The sequence below is a fragment of the Labeo rohita genome, unplaced genomic scaffold (assembly GCF_022985175.1).
Source record: "Labeo rohita strain BAU-BD-2019 unplaced genomic scaffold, IGBB_LRoh.1.0 scaffold_209, whole genome shotgun sequence".
Taxonomy (NCBI): domain Eukaryota; kingdom Metazoa; phylum Chordata; class Actinopteri; order Cypriniformes; family Cyprinidae; genus Labeo; species Labeo rohita.
Window position 1 is genome coordinate 26,921 of NW_026128319.1, and position 12,193 is coordinate 39,113.

General features: G+C 33.8%; 1 long non-coding RNA gene across 1 annotated transcript; it reads right to left on the minus strand.

Annotated features, from left to right (window-relative positions):
- Positions 1–7,462: 7,462 nt before the first annotated feature.
- On the minus strand, positions 7,463–12,193 carry LOC127159349 (uncharacterized). The gene is made up of 3 exons (XR_007826421.1): positions 11,916–12,193; positions 11,203–11,258; positions 7,463–8,217 (listed from the first exon to the last, which is right to left on the minus strand). It is a non-coding gene; the product is annotated as an uncharacterized LOC127159349 (long non-coding RNA).

A 12,193-nucleotide genomic window follows, 5' to 3' on the forward strand; every position in this document is an offset into this window, starting at 1 on the left:
GTTATTATGTAACTGCAAACATATTTTGTCCTTAATCTTTGCAAAAAAAAAATGATTACATTTTCCTTTTAAATTTAAGTTTCATCGAATGTTTCAAAACCTCAATACAAACTTGAATTGTTTAAATTATTTATTTCTTCAACTTATTTTTATAATTTTTTTGAGAATGAACAATATGAAAATTAAATTAAATTAGCATAATATAAATTCTCAACATAATTTAAGTAGGCCTATTCATGTTTCCATCCAGTTGCTTGTATGCATAAATTCCAAATGTGCATAAAAACATCTGGAAACACTGCAAATTCATAGGTGGAGGTGGAAAAGATAAGGTATGGCTAAAACCTAAATATGACTAAGGTAAATGCGATGTAGCAACAGCCCTGAGATTGATATTCCTGACAGGCTTATGTCCAGAAACTCCTTCTCATGAACATGTGGCTGAACCAGAACTCTGTTTGTCTTTCTGACCCCCACTCTTGGCATGTTCTTTTGGTATAATACAACATAAACATTTATAATAAACATTTTAATAAATGACGCAAGACACAGAAAGTCACCAAATTAGCATGCTGCGGGACAAAAGAAACACTTGTTGTCACTGTTTGAACAGAACATATCATACAAACAAAAACTACATAATTCTACCTTGTTTATTAACTTATTTGGTCAATGCAAACTGTTTCTGTTTATTCATCATCATCATATTCGACTAGTTTCATGACATCAGTATCCTCCTCCTCCTCCCTCTGATTGCTGCAGGTTTGTAGCTTGCACATTTCTGAGCACATCAATTTGCAAGACAAGGACAGTCCTCTGATACAGCACAGGATGTTCACAGTGATTTTAAAGACTCCTGGAATGTCCTGTTTCCTTTCACATGTTTGATAGTGGTAAGTTTTCCTCGTACTGCAAAGGCACTTTCGCTATCACAACCCGTAAAGGCATGTACCCCTATAAGAGCATAGGTCACCTTTTAAGGAGTTGAGCAAGGTTGCTGATGTTGATGTACCTTGTTCGATTCTGAGTGCCAGATTTCTGATAAAGGGGGCAGTTTATCAGACAAAGGATCATGACATCAATATCCTGACTCACAATAACTGTGGTTTGATAGCCATTCTGGCAAACATGATTCTTCAGATTCTGTTTTCTCATTTTGTCATGGAACTTGGTTGCAGGTGACTCTTTCTCTAAACACTTCTGAATGCTGATAGGCTATGTCTGCTCTCCAGTGAGGAAAGACTATGATAACAGACTGATCTGGACCTAGAGGGTTTACCCAGCTTATCTCCATAAGTTCTACAAAGGTATTTACATCTGCCTTATCCTTCTCTATCCTGGGCTTTTGTAAATCTTGATGACTGAAATTTCCTGTCATGTTCCTGAGTTGCCTCAGATACTGACTTCTGTTTTCTAAAGTGAGATAGCATCTGGTGACTGCTCCAGTTTTTCGGCTGCAGCAGTCTGGCTGTCCTTGTTTACAGTCTTCTCAGTTGTCTGGTCTACTAGAATCGTTCCAAAAGGATTGTTCCTGCCCAGCTGGACAGAAAAACCACCCTCTATAAAGTGTACATGAACACCAGGATGATCCACCTCCAGGCGAGACATTTGAGCATAGCAGTATGTCAGATATCTGGCATAGTTTAGCTTATCATAAGCAAAACACCATGGAATGGTTGCTCTAATTGTTGCAAGATGCATCATCCACTTTCCCTCTTTTGACTAAGCAATATCTCAACCATGTCCACATAAGACATCCAGAAGGCAGTCAGAGGACCATTGTTTTCTCTAAGGTAGCTGAGGAACTCATTGAATCGTGTCAGAATGCACTGACATGAATCTTGCTCGAGAGTTCCCTCAAATCTTTTCTTAGATATTTCTTCACACAGGTTTTCGACTGCTTGCAAAGTTGCTTCCAACTGAGTAAGATCTTCATAATGATTCTGTTCTAACCATGGATGAAAACCTTTCCATGCTAGTCTCAGGAAAGCCTCACACTTGTGTAGCCTTACTGCTCAATTATACCTGTGACCATCAATAAATGATGTAAGAACATCAATAAACAAACTGGTACCAAAAAGATTTTGCCACCTTAGGTGGTACCAAATTCTGGCTTGGCCCATGGACTAAGACACATGTTTAGAAAGCCATGTCAAATTAAGTTCAACTTTGAAAAAACATCTTGAGACTTTATGGCGGGGGCTTTCCCTCCATCCCACTGCATGTTTTTAAATGAAAAAGGTACTCTGTGTGATTGGCTTTCGGTCCTTTGTATTAAACTCATACATACATACATACATACATGATGCTGTTTTGTTTATAGTTGTTTAAGAAACTTATAATTTTATTAGCCTTCATATTAAAGAAAACTATTTTTTGCATCGATTAAATTGTTATGTTTGTATCTCAAAATGTTTTTGATGTTAGGGGGGATATCTTTTCAGATATGGACAGACAAGACTGTCTGTAATCTGGTGATATCAGAACCATGATGGTGGGACAATCCATGACATTTGAAAAAATATGTATGAACTGTTTATGAAAGAGTATTATTGCAACAACAACAGCTGGTGCTAGTGAATAAACGTGAATTAGTAATATCTTACTCCATGCGCCCTCTTGTGGCCTCACAGCCTTTTATCACCCTAACTGAAATTATGCATTTTAAATTCGAATATAATTCGAATTATAATAATATTTATGTATAAAATTCGAATTTAGTTTTTTAGCCATTTTGACAGCCCTAGTCTTCTGGACCATTGCCAAGTCAGCAGTCTTCCCCATTATTGTGGTTTCAAAGAACAAGAGATACATTTGGACATTTAATGAAACTTGAATGTAAATATTCTAATATTTTGAGATACTGGATTTTTGACTTTCATGAACAAAAAACTTTTGAAATGTTTCACTTTACATGTAATGAATCTAGAATAGTTTCAGTTTTTGAAATAAGCTACAAACAAAAAATGTAACTTTTTCACTATATTCTAATTTTTTGAGATGCACCTGTATATATTATATATGTATGTATACCTGTATATATATATAATATATTTAATATAATCAGACCGATCCAAATCCGATATTGTGCGGATAGTATTCTGTGTTATTGTTGAGCCCCACAAAAGGCACAAAACATTTTAAAGCACCATAAAGCTTTCATGACCTTCCTTTTGATTACAAACAGCAAGATTCCTCATGCACATAAGATGATGCAAATGTTCTTAACCCTCTGGCTGTGTTCGGATTCCTGTCACACTTGTGGTGTTCCCGGTCAAAAATAACCGGACTCCAGACATTTGCTTATAAATCTCTCATGCTATATTATCACTAAATATTGGATTCAATCTTTTTGTCAACTTGTTTTCTTTCATATAGGACTGGTTTTGTGTTTCTATTTGCATCGGATTAATCGTAGGCCTTAATTATCCGAAAGTAGACAAAACTGTACAAAATTGCACAAAGTCACTTGTGGTGTTCCTGGTCAAAAATAACCGGACTCCAAACAATTGCTTTTAAATCTCTCATCGTATACTCACATCTCACATCTCTCACACACACACACACACACACTGTTGTGAGTGTTATTCACGACTTTTTTGACTTTGTGCAATTTTGTACAAAATAAAAGCATTTAAAAGCAAACTTCCTGATTAAACATTAAAGCACACTACTGTGAGAAACATTGCAAATTTTCATACATTTTTATCTCATATTGTGAAAATTCTTCACAAAAAATGCTTTTTTCACTCAAAAAATTAGGTGCCTACTTTCGGATAAATGGCTTACAATTAATCGGATGCAAACGGAAACACAAAACCAGTCCTAAATGAAAGAAAACAAATTGACAAAAAGATTGAATCCAATATTTGGTGATAATATAGCATAATAAGAGATTTATAAGCAATTGTTTGGAGTCCAGTCATTTTTGACTGGGAACACCACAAGTGTGACTTTTTGCAATTTTGTATAAAATAAAAGCATTTAAAAGCAAACTTCCTGATTAAACATTAAAGCACACTAGTGTGAGCAACCATGCAAATTTTCTATAATTTTTTATCTCATATTGTGAAAATTATTCATTAAAAAAATATTTTTTCACTCAAAAAACAAGGTACCTTCTCTCAGAAAAATGAGGCCTATGATTAATCAGATGCAAATAGAAACACAAAACCAGTCCTAAATGAAAGAAAACAAGTTGACAAAAAGAATGAATTTAATCTTTAGTGATAATATAGCATAATGACAGATTTATAAGCAGTTGTTTGGAGTCCGGTCATTTTTGACTAAGTGAAATAAAACGCACAAAAAATTATGAAAATTCGAAAAAAAAAAACAAAAAAAAAAACCTGAGGTATACTTACACCCTGTGTGAACAAAATCAGTAAGTTTGAGTCCAATACGATTATGTTAACTGGTATTTTCGGGAAAAAGAAAATCTTTTCCGGGTCAATTTGACCCGAACACAACCAGAAGGTGCACTGTAAAAAATAAAAAACACAATTTGTTGAGTCAGCTTAAAGTAATTTGTTTCCCTGCTGTCTTAAAATTTTGAGTTGAGTCAACTAATAAGTTAAGTCAACTTTAAATGTTAAGTTGTACTAAGTAACAACTTTTATTTTTTATTTGTGTTTGCTAAACTAAACAGATGGGCAAGTAACCCAGCTGCCTTAAAATTTTAAGTTGATTCAACTCAAATATCTAAGTTGTCACTTAGTATAATTTAACATTTCAGGTTGAATAAACTTTTTTTGAGTTGACTGAACTTAAAATTTTAAGGCAGCCAGGTTACAAATTATTCTAAGCTGACTCAACAAATTATTTTTTACAGTGTGGGTGTTGCTCAACTCCACCCTACATCCCATGGAATTTTTTGAGGAACCTTATTTGCCACCTTAACACATATTTACACTGCACCTCTCCTTGTTGAAACTTATCTTGATACAGTTTCTCTTTTTGTTCCCTTATTTTGTCTTGAATTTTTACTCATTATTTTTGTTGTTTGCTGATTCTATATATGTAAAAATCCAATGTAGCACCTTTAAATTACTACAGTGGGTTACCTCAGAGCTCATCCCAGTTCACATACTATCCATTCTGCAGTGTGTCCCAAAGAGTAGTATGTTTAAATGAGTACCCCCAAAGGTAGCCAGATGATGGGTGGAAATTTGAAGTGCAGATCCATGCACACTAACAAGTATTAATTGCAACAAACCATTGCACATTGGATGAGGATTTGATTAGAACTATACAAAGTGTTAAGGCAGATTTTTTTGAGTGTTTATTAATCAATTTCTAATCTGATGAAAATATTTATTGCATATTATCCTCCTTATATTACATCTGCATGTGACAGGTGACCTTTTATAAAAATAAGTTTGGTCATAAATTTTCTAATTGATAATTTTCACATGACTGGCAGATGAACATGCTGCTTTTCATCCAATATGGTGGAAGATTTGTAGTACAAAAGCTGTAGCAAATCAGATGGAAGAAGCAGAAATAGAACTTTTATCAGCCTTATTTTTCCCATATGAGTGTCACAGCCATTTGTAAATTTAATTTTGGCTTCTGGTGTCATCTGCTTCCAGTTAAATAGCTTTTTTCCTTTAAAATCCTTTTTTAAAAAGTTTTGCTGCTTGATATTGCCAACCGGTGTGTCTTACCTATTTATTACCTTATATAATACAAGACCAGTTTTTGTCTTTTGAATGTCTCATTCATGATTTCGTATGAATCATTTATGATTTCAGAGAAAATGAAACTTATGGTTCTGTTTAAACATGTCTTACCCAGTTTGGGTTCACAGACCACAAGTCTATCTACAGCCACTCCCTATGCAGAACCTGATTTTACCAAGTACGACATGTTCCTGGATCAACATCTTTGTTGACCCTGGAACAACATTGTGATTAACCAATCAGATTTTAAAAAACAGTTTATAGTTTTTGTGAAGTTTAGGCTTACAATCAGTGTTTGGTGCTTGTACATCAGTGTCATTCATCTATCATTTCCTCTGATTTTAGGGATTACTCATGGGTAAGTTTAGGTTTAGGTGTAGAGATGTGATCAAGATTAAATTTTTTAATTAAAATGTTGTTCCAGGGTCAACAAAATATGTTGACTCAGGAACACATCTAACTCAGCAAAATCAGGACGTGCCACTCCCTATACCTACTTTCTTTCACTGTCTTTTATTCTCTGTTTTTTTTTTCTTTTCTGCCTAATATTATTAGGATTATTATCATTATTATTGTTTTCTCCCCTCTCTCCCTCTCATTTAACCACTTGCACTTTTTTGTATAAGTGTGTGATTATAGCAGTGGTGACAGTAACAAATTACCAAACTATGCATTGTACTCAATATATATTTACTTAATATATATATTTTTTCCTTTTTATATTCTTGTTTTTCTATGACTGTGTATGCTTTTTTAAATAAATAAATAAATAAATACCTCACACATCTTCTTTTATGTTCCACAGAAGAAAGTATAAGTTAGGGATGGGCGTATTGATCCTGAAGTATCGATGTATCGATAGTAATGCCAGTATCGAAAGTATCGTTACTCAAATTAAAAATATCAATACTAAGGTGTGTTTTATTTACCAGTGATTTTGTTTTTTTTTTTAACCAAAAATAATGCGTACAGTATGCACTGAATTAGACGTATAACCTATGTTAGCGAATAACTGTGCAGGATAGAAGTATTTTCCTGCTCATCTGAATGCACGCAAATGTTGCAAAACAGAACCAAACAATAACAGGGAGCGTTTTCTCACTTCAGACAGTGCATTCAATCCAAAAAGCATGCTTTTGGGAATGGCAGCCCAGAACAATGCTTATCAGAAAACAGAAACAAACAAACAAACAAACAAAAAAAACAAAACAAAAAAAACACGTTGTGTTATTTCACAAATCGAAATTGTAGCCTACATAATTTGTGCAATTACATTTATTTAAATTAATGTTTAAAGTTAATTGATCATGTTCTATTTTGTAGCAATGTTAACATAAATCATATCCCCGCTAGAAATTTTACGTTCCCAGAACGTCCTTAGAACTTCCCCGTTGGTGTCAAGGACGTTGCCTAGTAACGTCCCTATAACGTTCTGAGACGGTCACGATGTGGAGTTCTTTAAAGGTTTGGGGGACGTTATTTGGAGGACCTTCACAGAACATTCAGGACGTTCTTGGGACGTTTAGGGGACCATATTTTATTTGGAAAGGTGACGTTCGCAGAACGTCCTCAGAACGTCCCCACTGGTGTCAAGGACGTTGTTTAGTAACGTCCCCATAACGTTCTGAGATGGTCACAATGTGGAGTTCTTTAAAGGTTTGGGGGACGTTATTTGGAAGACCTTCACAGAACATTCAGGACGTTTTTGGGACGTTTAGGGGACCATATTTTATTTGGAAAGGTGACGTTCGCAGAACGTCCTCAGAACGTCCCCACTGGTGTCAAGGACGTTGTTTAGTAACGTCCCCATAACGTTCTGAGATGGTCACAATGTGGAGTTCTTTAAAGGTTTGGGGGACGTTATTTGGAAGACCTTCACAGAACATTCAGGACGTTTTTGGGACGTTTAGGGGACCATATTTTATTTGGAAAGGTGACGTTCCCAGAACGTCCTCAGAACGTCCCCACTGGTGTCAAGGACGTTGTTTAGTAACGTCCCCATAACGTTCTGAGACGGTCATGATGTGGAGTTCTTTAAAGGTTTGGGGGACGTTATTTGGATGACCTTCACAGAACATTCAGGACGTTCTTGGGACGTTTAGGGGACCATATTTTATTTGGAAATGTGACGTTCCCAAAACGTTGTCAGAACGTCCACGCTGGTGTCAAGGACGTAGGTTATTACTATAGGAAGTCCCCTATTAGTCTCTACACTACATTCCCATAACATTTGCTGGACCAACCTAAAATGTTTTTTTGGTCCTATTTAGGTCCTTCCCCACATTTACTGAATGTTTTTAGAACCTTTAGTAACACATTACAGGAAACTATCAGTCAATTCAATTATTTTCAAATTGGCTTTATTGATATGACAATTTCCACAGTAAAGCATCAAAATGTGTCCAAATAATGGGAAACAGTAACAAGAACATATTGATTTATATTAATTATATATTTATTGTCTGTGTGTGTGTGTGTGTGCGTGTGAGTCACTGTCTCTGTTTTCAGAAGGTGTCCCAAGTTGTTCTTCGGCTGCCTGAAAAAAGTATAAATAACAATATTTAGCAATCACTTAAATTACTTTTTAACTGCTTTTAATCACACTTAGGTGTATAAGTATAGATGACCAATATATACAGTTGTGCACATAAGTTTACATACCACTTGCAAAATATACAAAATGTTAAGAATTTTAACAAAATACAAGAGATCATGTTTTTTTTTTATTTAGTACTGTCCTGAATAAGCTATTTCACATAACAGATGTTTAAATATACTCCACAAGACAACACTATAACTGAATTTATAAAAATGACTCCATTCAAAAGTTTAAATGCCCTTGAATCTTAATACCGTATGTTGTTTCCTTGGTGATCCACGACTGTTTTTAAGTTTTGTGATAGTTGTTCATGAGTCTCTTGTTTGTCCTGAACAGTTCAACTGCCTGCTGTCTTCAGAAAAATCCTTCAGGTCCTTCACATTCTTTGGTTTTCCAGCAACTGCTGCAAATGTGAACTCTCTCCAACAGTGACTGTGATTTTGAGATCCATCTTTTCATGCTGAGGACAACTGAGAAACTCATACATACTATTACAAAAGTACTGCTTAAGAAGGAAACACAAAATATGAAGAGCCTGGGGTGGAAACATTTTGAAATAGATGATTAGGGTAAATTATGCTCATTTTGTCTTCTGGAAAACATGTAATTATTTATGTAGCTTTTGAAGTGCAGTACTAAATGAAAAAATATGATCTTTACAAAAATAAAATAAAAAATTACAGGTCATCATCCTGTTCAAAAGTTTACACCCTCTGGCTCTTAATGCATTGTGTTTCCTTCTTGAGCATCAGTAAATATGTTCAAGTTTTGTAATAGTAATGTATGAGTCCTTCAGTTGCCCTAAGTGTAAAAAGATGGATCTCAAAATCATCACGTATGCATCACATATGCAGAAGATGCTGGGAAACCAAAGAATGTGTAGGAGCTGGAGGATTTTTCTGAAAAACAGGAGGCAGTTGAGCTGCTCAGGACAAACAAGGGAATGATGAACAACTATCACAAAACATTAAAACATCCAGAAAATGGCAAACAGTATTAAGATTCAAGGGTATGTAAACTTTTGAATGGGGTCATTTTTATAAATTCAGTTATTATTTTGTCTCGTAGAGTATATATATAAACATGTTATGTAGCTTATTCAGGACAGTACTAAATACAAAATAACATACAATTGTCATGAGCCCTCGTATTTTGCATATTCTGCAAGTGGTATGTAAACTTATGAGCACAACTGTATCACATTATCCAGTCTGTCTGGAATGAAATGAATAAACAGAAAAAAACTGAGGCAACCTCTCCAAGATGCTTCAAGAGACCTACCTACAAAGCTACAGTACTCTTAAAAGTTTTAGGCATTTGTGTAAAAATGCCTTTTAGGATGATGTCAAAAATAATGTCATAAATAGATTTCATTTATCAATTAATGTCTATTAACTAAATTAAATTAACATTTGTTGTGACCATCCTTTGTGTTTAAAGCTGCTTTTGCCCTAAGTGCACTTGAGAATAGTTTTTCAGGTAGCTTTGCTGGTAGGATTCTTTATGTGTCTTGGAGACATTGCCACAGTTTTTCTGGATTTAGTCCGTCTCTGTCTGTTCTGTTTCTTCATGTCATTCCAGACAGACTGGATGATGATGAGATCAGATCTCTGTGGAGCACTGGCTGTTGTCAGACTCATTGTGCAAGCAAAAATCTCACTGGATTATTACAATTAATGGCAAAATTAATGTTTGGAAATGTGAACTGATATTTCCACTGACACAGAACCCACATGTGTTTATCTTAGCATTTATTTATTTATTTTTACTTCTCCATATGCAACTTTGACATTTAATACATATTTTTTTCATATACGATATACACACTTTGATTACTTCCATACTTCATGCGTGGGTTTAACATAGTTGCATAGAACAGTTTCCCGCTATAAAATATTTTTGTATATCCTAACAACAAAAATATTTTATATACAAAAAAAAAAAAAAAACATCTTGTTAAAACTATGAACTTACACTACCAGTTAAAAGTTTTAGAACAGTAAGATTATTAATATTTTTTAAAGAAGTCTCACCAAGCCTGCATTTATTTGATTCAAAGTACAGCAAAAGCAGTAATACTGTGAAATAGTTTTACTATTTAAAATAACTGCTTTCTATTTGAATATATTTTAAACTGTAATTTTTTTCAGCTACATTTTCAGCATTACTCCAGTCTTCAGTGTCACATGATCCTTCAGAAATCATTCTAATATGCTGATTTGCTGCTCAAGAAACATTTATTTATTTTTATTATTATTATTATTATAAATAATTAAAACAGTTTAGTACATTTTTTCAGGATCCTTTGATGAATAGAAAGATCCAAAGATCAGCATTATCACTGTATTATTCAAAAGCTTGGCATCAGTATTTTATTTTTTTTTTTTTTTTGGAAAGAATTAAAGGAATTAATCACTTTCATTTTGCAAAAATGCTCCATAAATTGATCAAAAGTGATGATAAAGACATTTATAAAGTTACAAAAGATATCTATTTTAGATAAATGCTGAAAAAATATACTCTGCTGTTTTCAACATCATAATTATAATAAATGTTTTTTGAGCAGCAAATCAGAATATTAGAATGATTTCTGAAGGATCATGTAACTGGAGTAAAGGTGCAAAGAATGCAGCTTTGAAATCACAGGAATAAATTACATTTTAAAATATATTCAAATAAAAAAACGTTATTCTAAATAGTAAAAATATTTCAAAATGCTACTGTTTTTGCTGTACTTTGGATCAAATAAATGCAGGCTTGGTGAGCAGAAGAGACTTTTTTTTTTTAAAAAAAAAAAAAAAAAACTTACTATTAAAAAACTTCTAACTGGTAATGTATCACATTATAACGTGACAATTATAACGTTTTTCTGGCCTGTCAGCTGCTGCAAATTTGAAAACCCTTTTTGCAAGATAAGCCTACCTTCTGTAATGACATCATGACAACCTGTATGAAGAGGGCAGGGTACATGGCCAGGTCTGGAAAGCACAGAAAGGGGCACAGTATGAAAACATTGCATTCACTGCAGTACAATGTTCGTTACTAATCAAAGGAAAGACAAAACGGGCGCAAAAATAAAAGACAACTGTAAAAATTAATTAATTAATTCATAACTTACATTATTACAAAAACGACAGAAAAGAAACAAACATTCTGATCCACAAACGTTGTGTATTTTATCTTAGCCTGGTCAGTTAAAAGCATAAATTATTTACGAATCTTTTATATCATTACTATGTATGAAAAATAAATAAATAAATAAATAAATAAATAATATATATATATATATATATATATATATATATATATATATATATATATATATATATATATATACACATTATTGATAAGCAATTTAGATTTTTAGACCCCTTAACCTATCCCTAAACCCAAACATACCCACATAATAGCGAATATAAAAACATATGAAACGTAATAGACTGAAATATGCAAGAAACAAGAAACATTTTAGAAACAACATAGGATTACAAAAAATATTTTGGTACGCTAATCCCACTTCTACCTTTAAACCTAACCACAGCCATTTCTTACAGTAACGTTAGGCTATAAATAAAACCATGACAGACAGACAAGTGCAATCCCAATATTTACTGCAAAAATGTCAAAAACATTACCAAAAGTAGTCCAAATGATGCTGCGTTGCCACCGCAGGTGAAATACAATAGTTTGGTGTGAGGTACAGAGCACAATTTAAGTTTTTAATCGCTAAAAATATTACCCAGACTATCCTCCTGATTCACTTTGTGAAAGCGCGCATCATTCAAACACACCTAGACAGGAACACTGCTGTCGCAATCTGTGACGAAGCAGGCGAGGACCAATGAGCGTTCGATTTTACTGCGTAGTTAATTGAAGTGGTAAATTTTGAATTTGGACGAACGAATCAGTGCGG